Source organism: Physeter macrocephalus, chromosome 18 (assembly GCF_002837175.3).
Source record: "Physeter macrocephalus isolate SW-GA chromosome 18, ASM283717v5, whole genome shotgun sequence".
NCBI lineage: Eukaryota > Metazoa > Chordata > Mammalia > Artiodactyla > Physeteridae > Physeter > Physeter macrocephalus.
Window position 1 is genome coordinate 85479973 of NC_041231.1, and position 8915 is coordinate 85488887.

At 41.5% G+C, this 8915-nt stretch overlaps 1 long non-coding RNA gene across 1 annotated transcript in view; it reads left to right on the top strand.

The window, feature by feature from the left end:
* LOC114484245 (uncharacterized) overlaps nt 1-8915 on the top strand; it is a 73589-nt gene that overhangs the window by 22734 nt on the left and 41940 nt on the right. The window contains exon 3 of the long non-coding RNA XR_003676911.2: nt 1821-1897. This is a non-coding gene — a long non-coding RNA (uncharacterized lncRNA). The remainder of the gene's footprint in view (nt 1-1820; nt 1898-8915) is intronic.

Consider the following 8915-nt stretch of genomic DNA (forward strand, 5'->3'; position numbering starts at 1 on the left):
TTATTTATTTATTTTTGGCTGCACTGGGTCTTCGTTGCTGCGCGGGCTTTCTCTAGTTGCGGCGAGCGGGGGCTACTCTTCGTTGCGGTGCACGGGCTTCTCATTGCGGTGGCTTCTCTTGTTGCGGAGCACAGGCTCTAGGCACGCGGGCTCCAGTAGTTGTGGCTCGCGGGCTGTAGAGCACAGGCTCAGTAGTTGTGGCGCACGGGCTTAGTTGTTCCGCGGCATGTGGGATCTTCCCGGACCAGGGCTCACACCCGTATCCCCTGCAGTGGCAGTCAGATTCTTAACCACTGGACCACCAGGGAAGTCCCTATTCTCTTTATTTCTTTTTTTTTTTTTTTTTGGCTGTGCTGAGTCTTAGTTGCCGCATGCGGGATCTTCGTTGTGGTGTGCGGGATCTTCGTTGTGGCATGCGGGATCTAGTTCCCTGACCAGGGATAGAACCTGGGCCCCCAGCATTGGGAGCGTGGAGTCTTAACCACTGGACCACCAGGGAAATCCCTTGTCTATTCTTTTTTAAAAATATATTTATGAAGATATAATTGACAAAAAATAAACTGCACAGATTTAAAGAGTGGACTTCAATAAGTTTTGTCAAATGTATACACCCGTGAAACCATCATCACAATCCCACAAAGTTTTCTCTTGTTCTATGTAATTCCCTTCTCCTCCCCCTCCCCACCCCCATTCCCAAACAACCACTGTTCTACTTACTGTCACTATAGATTAATAAGCATTTTCTAGACTTTGATATAAATGAAATCATAAGAAGGTACTTTGGGGGTAGATGGGATGTGGCTTCTTTCACTCTGGCTGTCCACTTTTAAGAGACACCATTCTGATGAAAGACAGTTCATCTCAGAGAATCCTGCCAAGAGCTCAAGCCACTTGCCTGTGCAGAGACTAGGTGTTATGAATTCTGGTTAGGCTATGTAATTTCTCTACAAGGATACCAAGTCTACTTTCTGCTTAATGGATCTCTCTTAACCAACAAGATTAATTTGCACTCTTAAGTTTTTGCCAGAATACATAACCTTGAACGTCACTCCCTCCCTCCCAATTCTTATCAGAAACTCAGTTAAGTGAAACAAAGTCCATGTAGGATTCCTCGAAGAGTATGTAGTTCCTCCAGTTCTGTAGATTGTGTAATTACATTCACTGCCCTGTGAATTTGGATTGCATTGCTTTAAACCTTTATAGAATCTCTTATAGGAACTTCCCTGGTGGCACAGGGGACATGGGTTTGATCCCTGATCTGGGAAGATCCCACATGCCGTGGAGCAACTAAGCCCCTGTGCCACAACTACTGAGCCTGCGCTCTAGAGCCCGCGAGCCACAGCTACTGAAGCCCGCGAGCCTAGAGTCCGTGCTCGGTAACAAGAGAAGCCCCCGCAATGAGAAGCCCCAGCACTACAACCAAGAGTAGCCCCCGCTCACCGCAACTAGAGAAAGCCCGCGCGCAGCAACAAAGACCCAATGCAGCCAAAAATAAATAAATAAATAAATTTATTTTTTAAAAAAAGAATGTCTTATAATGAATTGCACTTTAGCATTATGCTGTCAGCTTGCAGGGACTCAATATGAGTTGGGTATAATGTTGAAGAATTTATTAATGAAATGGTACAATGTTTGGAATTTGTTTTAAAAGATCCCCAGGGGGGAAAATGTGGTCTGGGTAGATTAACTGAGTATGACCAAATTTTGTTAGTTGTTGAAGCTTTGCGACAGATACAAGAAGACTCACTATGCTCTTCTCATTACTTTTGTGTAAGTTTGAAAATTATCACTGTAAGCAGAGTTTTTTTTTTTTAACACAGCTCGTCTCAGGACTTAATGAAGGTCAGGTTCTTTATGTCTTGGCACAAAAGGAATTCAGCGAGAGGCAAAGTGATAGGTAAGTAGATTTATTAATATTTTTGGTAAAGCATCTGCAGGAAAATGGGGCACAAGAGGATGGTCATGTCCCAGGTCTTGGGCAAGTTCCTGGGAAGGGCGGCCAAGTGAGCGTCCTTGGCTTCGGGCAGGAAAGAATTCAAGAACAGAGCCATAGTAAAGTGAAAGCAGAGGTACACATTCCATAGACAGAATGCGGTCTGTCTCAGAAGGTGCGCATGGCCCGGAAATATGGGGTGCTTAGTTTTTATGGGCTGGGTAATTTCATTGGCTAATGAGTGGGAGGAATATGCCAACTATTTGGAGAAGGGGCGGGGACTTCCAGGAATTGGGCCACTTTTTGGCCTTTTATGGTCGGCCTTGGAACTGTCATGGCACCTCTGGGTGTGTCATTTTGTTGCCAGAAGTGGGGTCCGGCTGGGCTGCTTGCTTCTCTAAAGCCAATACTAGAGGGGCAATGTTGGTGGAAAGGAAAGTTTGCTTTATTTCGGAGGCTGACAACGAGGGCAGGGGGTTGAGGGGCAGACTCCTGCCCAAAGGCCAACCCCCTCCCCCATCAGTGGGCAAGAGCTTTTTTTTTTTTTTAAGCTTTACTTTTTTGGTAACTTTTCTCTTTTTTTCTTGTTGGTTAGATAATGGTCTATCTTAAGAAACTTTTCAACAAACCAGCTTTTGGATTTTGTTAATATTCTCTATTATATAAGTTGTTGTTCTCTATTTCATCTTAGTGTTTCATTCTTTCTTGCTTCTTTGAGTTTGTTCTGTTGGTCTAAGTATTGCTTTAGCCATGTCCAATTTCAACCTGTTGTGCTTTCATCATCAGTCAGTTTTCAGTATCTTTTTTTTTCTCTTCATTTATTTATTTGGTCGTGCTGGGTCTTAGTTGCGGCATGCGAACTCTTAGTTGCAGCATGCATGTGGGATCTAGTTCCCTGACGAGGGATCGAACCCCGGCCCCCTGCATTGGGAGCTCAGAGTCTTAACTGCTGCACCGCCAGGGAAGTCCCGGCAAGAGCTTTTATAGGCAGAGGGAGGGGGCTACATGCAGAAACAGCACAGTCAGCTCTTGACAGTCATCTTGAAATTGGTCATGCAGTGGTCTAATCAGCATCATCTTGATTTGTTTTAAATACAGTTAGCCTTCAGTTCCAGGGTGGGTTTGTTCCCATTTCTTTGAGGCCAGTTGGAATTGTGGCCACTTATGTCATGGCTACAGTCTGGTCATTATGTAGTTAAATTCTTCTCCCTGGTGGGGTTTTCAGTATCTACAAGACAGCTCAAAGAATATGGCTCAGAATATTACCTATAGCCCTTGAGGAGGAACTAAAAGTCCTTGACTTTGCTTAATGACTAAACTATTATTGTTTTGTCCTGTTTGACTACTTTCCTTTGCTTCTTCATTTTTCTCACTTCTCTGATTAAACATATTCTTTGGCTAAAGTTTTTCTACAGACAAAAGGCAGACTGAGGACATGGGGTAGGAGTGGGTGTGGGGGAAGGGCCATAGGGTCCTACTCCATTTAGCATCCTAGTGTATTACAGTGAGCCTATAATGAGGCTCAAGTTCTACTGGAAGTTGAATCTTGCTGCCATCTTGGGCCTAATAGGTTCTAACCAATTTTTGTCATATCTTCAATGGCTATGTCATTCTTTTAAATGTTGTGCTCTGTCCCCTTCCCTCCTGTCTCAACTACAGTATACTTTTGATGAGAAACTAAGGGTAATTTTAAGGCTTAAATAAAATATTTATCTTAATCCAATGCCTAGCACTGAGTAATCACTTAGTAAACAACAGTCATTTATTGTATGATGATTTTATCAGAATTGATTTGTGTGTATTAGTAGCCTGACCTACTTGGAATTTGGAGGTTTCCTTTGAAATTGGACAAAGAACAAAGGGGAAAAAAATGTCTTCTTTTTGAGAGGTTAGTTATAGGAGGTTTTCTGGGAGCTGACTGGATATATAGAATTTCTGGAAGAAATTTTAAGGTTTCCAGAGTCTCGATCCAGAAGACGAAATTTTAGTATGAGATATTTTAACCAAGAGTGCAAAGATAGCTTAATATTTTTAAATATATACAAATTTGTCACACCTGTAAGCCAAAGGAGATAAACCACATGATCATCTAGATTATTGATAGTTAATAAAATTGAACAATTAATCCTATAAGTATATAAAAAAATAATTCTTAGAACCTAAGAATAGAAAGATACTTCCTTATCATGCTAAAGAATCAACAAACAACATAACACATACTGAAACATTCCTATGATTAGGCAAATTTCCCACTATGGCCACTATCATTAACTATTATTTACATTTCCTAGACAATCATATCCAATACAATAAGATAATATAAAATTAAAGAGCTTAAATATATATTGGATATATTGGAAAGGAGGAAAAGATCAAAGTATTCTTACTTGCAGACTTGATTATCTTCCTAAAAAGTCAAAGAGTATCAACTGTAAAACTATTAAGGGCAGATATGTGGACAATTGCAAAATGATATATAAAAGCAATAGATTTTCTATTTATCAGCAACAGCCTGTTGGAATATATAATTAGAAAATTCACATTCACAATATTGATATATAAAATACTTAAGAAACACACTCAAAAGAAGCACATCCATTCACATCCCTGGAAAGAAGATTACAAATGTTTTTGAAGGACCATAAACATTAATGCAAATACCCCTAGTTCTTGAATGTGAATCCTCATTATTGTAAATATATCAATTTTCCCAAGTTATCTATGAATATAAGGTAATTACACTAATAATAGGATTTTTAATGTAATAAATTTTCAAGAGATTTTTTGGGAAAAAAAAAATGAAAGGGTATCAGACCTACTAGATGTTAAAATATAATGGAAAGACCCAATAATTAAAATCAAGTGTTGCTGGTACTAAAACAGTTTAATCAATGAAACAGAACGTAAAGCCCAGAAAGAGACCTAAGTTGTATATAAGAATTTGGTATATAAAAATCGATAAACGGAAACCTCAATTAAAATAGTCAGGAGGCCAGAAGGGGGAGCTCTTACACCCTATGACAATAGCAAAGCCCAAGAGGGCAACGAAAGACTTTCTCTTCTTCCTGGCAGGAGCTCAGCCAATGAGAGGCTGTCACAACTCAACCAATGACAAGCCACTATACTTTGAACTCTCAATTCCTCCAGTGGACTGTTTACTATAGCCCTCCCAACTTCCTTTTCCCCTTTTTAAAAGAGGTTTTCCTCTCCTTCCTGCGCAGGGACTTGCTCTCCTCTTGCTGTGGTTAAAGGCTCTGAATTGCAATTTTTTGCTGATCCAGAGTAAACTTACTTTTGCTGGAGAAGTACCTGGCAGTCTGTTTGTTTTAGGTCAACAGGTGTACGGTAAAATATGCATTTCAAGCTAGAGGGAAAAGAAAGCTTTATTACATTCCATAAATGGTATATTGGTTCTAACCATATGAAATACATTAATGATTAGGATTGTCTCTCTCTACTCAAAATCAATTCCATATGAATATAAATGTGGAATATGTTTAATGTGGAATTGTACAAGGGAGGAAGCCATCTTTACTATATGCTTCCTGGGTTAATCTTTAGTCTTGTTCCATCCCTAAGAGAAAGCAAAGGATAAGTAAATTGTGACAAATCTTTCGTTTTTGCATCTTGACATAGTCCTCAACTTCTCTCATCTTTTGTAATACTAATTCCTTTACAATGTCTGAGCCTTTATTACATCCAATTTCAATTCCTACAATAACTGGATGCTTGGATCCTATGCTTCCATGATAAGACACTGCACTTGGCTGATTTCTTTTCATAATGCACTTGCTAAATACTTAAGCTCTTGTGATAGACTTCTCAAGATACGTCAGGATTTCTCATCTCTATTTTATAATACAGTCATATCTCAGTAGCTGCAGGGGATTGGTTCCAGGACCCACAAGGAATACCAAAATCTGGTGATGCTCAAATCCCATAGTCAGCTCTCTGTATTTGCCAGTTCCACATCCGCAAATTCAACCAACCTCTGGTGGTAAACATAGCACACGATCCGCAGTTGGTTGAATCTGCGGATGCAGAACTCGAAGATATGGAGGGCAAACTATATTATATGTCCCTATTGTACAATAAAGAATTTGACTGCCCTTTGTCCCTGGGCCCTGGAAAAGACCCCAATTCCTTGGCATTTCTTGAGTAGTAGGAGTATCTTTATTATTCATGAGTCCCTTGGATCACACCTGAATTCATGCTAATGAGATGACTTTGGATGAAAGGCTGGTCATCAGAAAAATCAACCATGTGATTAAAGGGTTGGGGCTTTGAGCCATGCCAACCTCCAGGGATGGAAGGGGACCTGGATATTGAATTCAATCATGTGGCCAATGATTCAATCAATCATGCCTACAGAAGAAAACCCTGGACACTGAAGTTTGGTGGAGCTTCCTGGTTGGTGAGCACAAGGTTGTGTGGGGAAGGTGATGCCCCCTGATTCTACAGGGAGAGCACATGGCAGCTCTGTGTTTAGGACCCTCCCAGGCTTTGCCCTATGTGTCTTTTCATTTGGCTGGTCCTCCTGATTTGTATCCTTTACTGTAATTGCAAGTGTGACATTTTCCTGAGTTCTGTGAGTTGTTCTAGCAAATTATCAAACCTGAGGGGATGTCGTTGGAACTCCCCAGATTTGTAGCCATTTGGAGCAAGTGGCCTGGGGACCCCCAAACTTGTGACTGGCATCTGAAGTGAGGGTTGTCTTGTTGAGGACTGTGCCCTTAACCTGGGAGTCTAATGCTAACTCCGGGTGACTAGTGTCAGAATTGTGCTGCAGTGTTCCAGTCATTTGTGTTATTTCCTTGTCAGGGCCTTGCTGGGATGCCCCCATCTGTGTGATCTCATAAAGGTTGGAGACAAAGGGAAGGCAGATTTACCCAAAGAAACAAATTCCAATGCTTTTTGTTACACATTCCTACATTTTTACAATTTCTTGCTTATCAATTCTCTGATTTTTGTTTCTCTGATTTTACTAGATTATCTAGATTTTGGCAAATGCTAACAGTATAATTGCATAAGTTTAACCTATATGCTTTCAGGATACATTTCCTACTGCCTCCATTTTTTTCCGGAACTTCCTCCATTGTGTGTATGATTGTGTGTGTGATATTCATTAACCTGAGTTTTCATCACAAGTTTGCCATCTTGATGTTTCCTTTACCATGAACAAAACAATGAATGGATTCTGTGTAACAAATAAGCGAGTGACTATTGTACAATACAGATCCCTGCTACAGGCTCAAATATACATTGCTTAAATGCTCTGAATTGGGGAGAACATTCTACTTTCCCATTTTTATTTTGTGCTGGGAAAAACTGCTCCTACCCTAGGCTGTATGGAACTGAGCTACAAATGCCTAGTACTACCCACCTACCAACAGATTTTCGTTGCTCTGGGGATTCTTGTTATCACTGGGACATCCTATCTCTTTCACGCACTGCAGTACTTCTCAGCAATCGTCACAGCCTGAGATAGTTCCTTTCTCAGTAGGGCTTCCTTTCTCGCCTCATAGATGTCCTCCAGTTGATTCTCGCCGTGGCTTTAGTTGACTGCTGGCTTCTTGCCACCCACCAGGCCAGGGCTGTGCAATGATGTAATTATCAGCCACATTTCCAATTTTATTTTAGCTTGTTCAGGAGCAAAGCGATCATAACCTCCAGCTCTTAGTGGGGGGTTTTAACTTCCTTATTTAATTTTATGGAAATGTTCATGAAAAGGAGCCAGATCTGATCTATGTCCTCCTGATCAAAATTGAAGGCCACCTACCCTCTGCTACAGTATAATTATCTGCATTACATGAAAAAGGAAAGAATCTGTTTGTATCCTGGAATCTTACTTCAAGGGGGTTCCTCTGATGGAAACTTGCTGAGTAATGCTGTTCCCCCAGGATGGCAGAGGACGGTGCTGACACCAGGTACCCTTGTCATCGGCATATGGCTTCATAGCAACTCCATCCCTCCTGCATTTCTTCTGTTTGCCTGGTGTACAGTGTGGCCTCAGACATCCTGTTCCCTCCCAGACCCTCCAACTCATCCTATAGATATTGAATATCAGACCAAAATGGAAATGTTGTCTTTAATCTAAGTTTTCAAAATAATCATTAATTCCGAGAAAGAAAAAGTTTATCTAAGTGGACTCTAGGTCTGATGCATCAGCATGAGAGGCTGACCCAGGCATTCTCACCTGAGTCCTCTGATGGGGTTTTTACACCCTGGCTATTACCCTTTGTGTTAATTTTGTATGTCAACTTGATGGGGATAAGAGATGCCCAGATAGCTGCTACATCTCTGGGTGTGTCTGGGAGGGCATTTCTAGGAGATATTAGCATTTGAATCAGTAGACTCAGTAAAGCAAATTGCCCTCCCCAATATGGGTAGGCATTATCCAATCTACTGAGGGCCTGAATAGAATGAAAAGAAGGAGGAGGGGCAAATTCATTCTCTGTTTGAGCTGGGATGTCCATCTTCTCCTGCCCTTAGACATCTGCACTCCTGGTTCTTGGGCCTCCAGACTCAGACCAAATTGCATCACCAGCTTTCCTGGTTCTCCAGCTGCCGACAGCAAATCATGGGACTTCTCAGCCTCCATAATTGTGCCATATATATATACACCAATACAGAATATATAGAGAGAATATATATATATATTTCTGTTTCTCAGAAACAGAGAATCCTGACTACTACACTCCTGAATCAAGTCATGTTATCTTAATGCCCATCACACACCTACAGCCCTGCGCAATCATCAGAAACTCCTGTCACTCTGGAGGAAAAGACGGAAATTCAGACTTATTAATCTGCTATAAAAGACTCCTTTAGGGCTTCCCTGGTGGCGCAGTGGTTGAGAGTCCGCCTGCTGATGCAGGGGACACGGGTTCGTACCCCGGTCCCGGAAGATCCCACATGCCGCGGAGCGGCTGGGCCCGTGAGCCATGGCCGCTGAGCCTGCGCGTCCGGAGCCTGTTCTCCG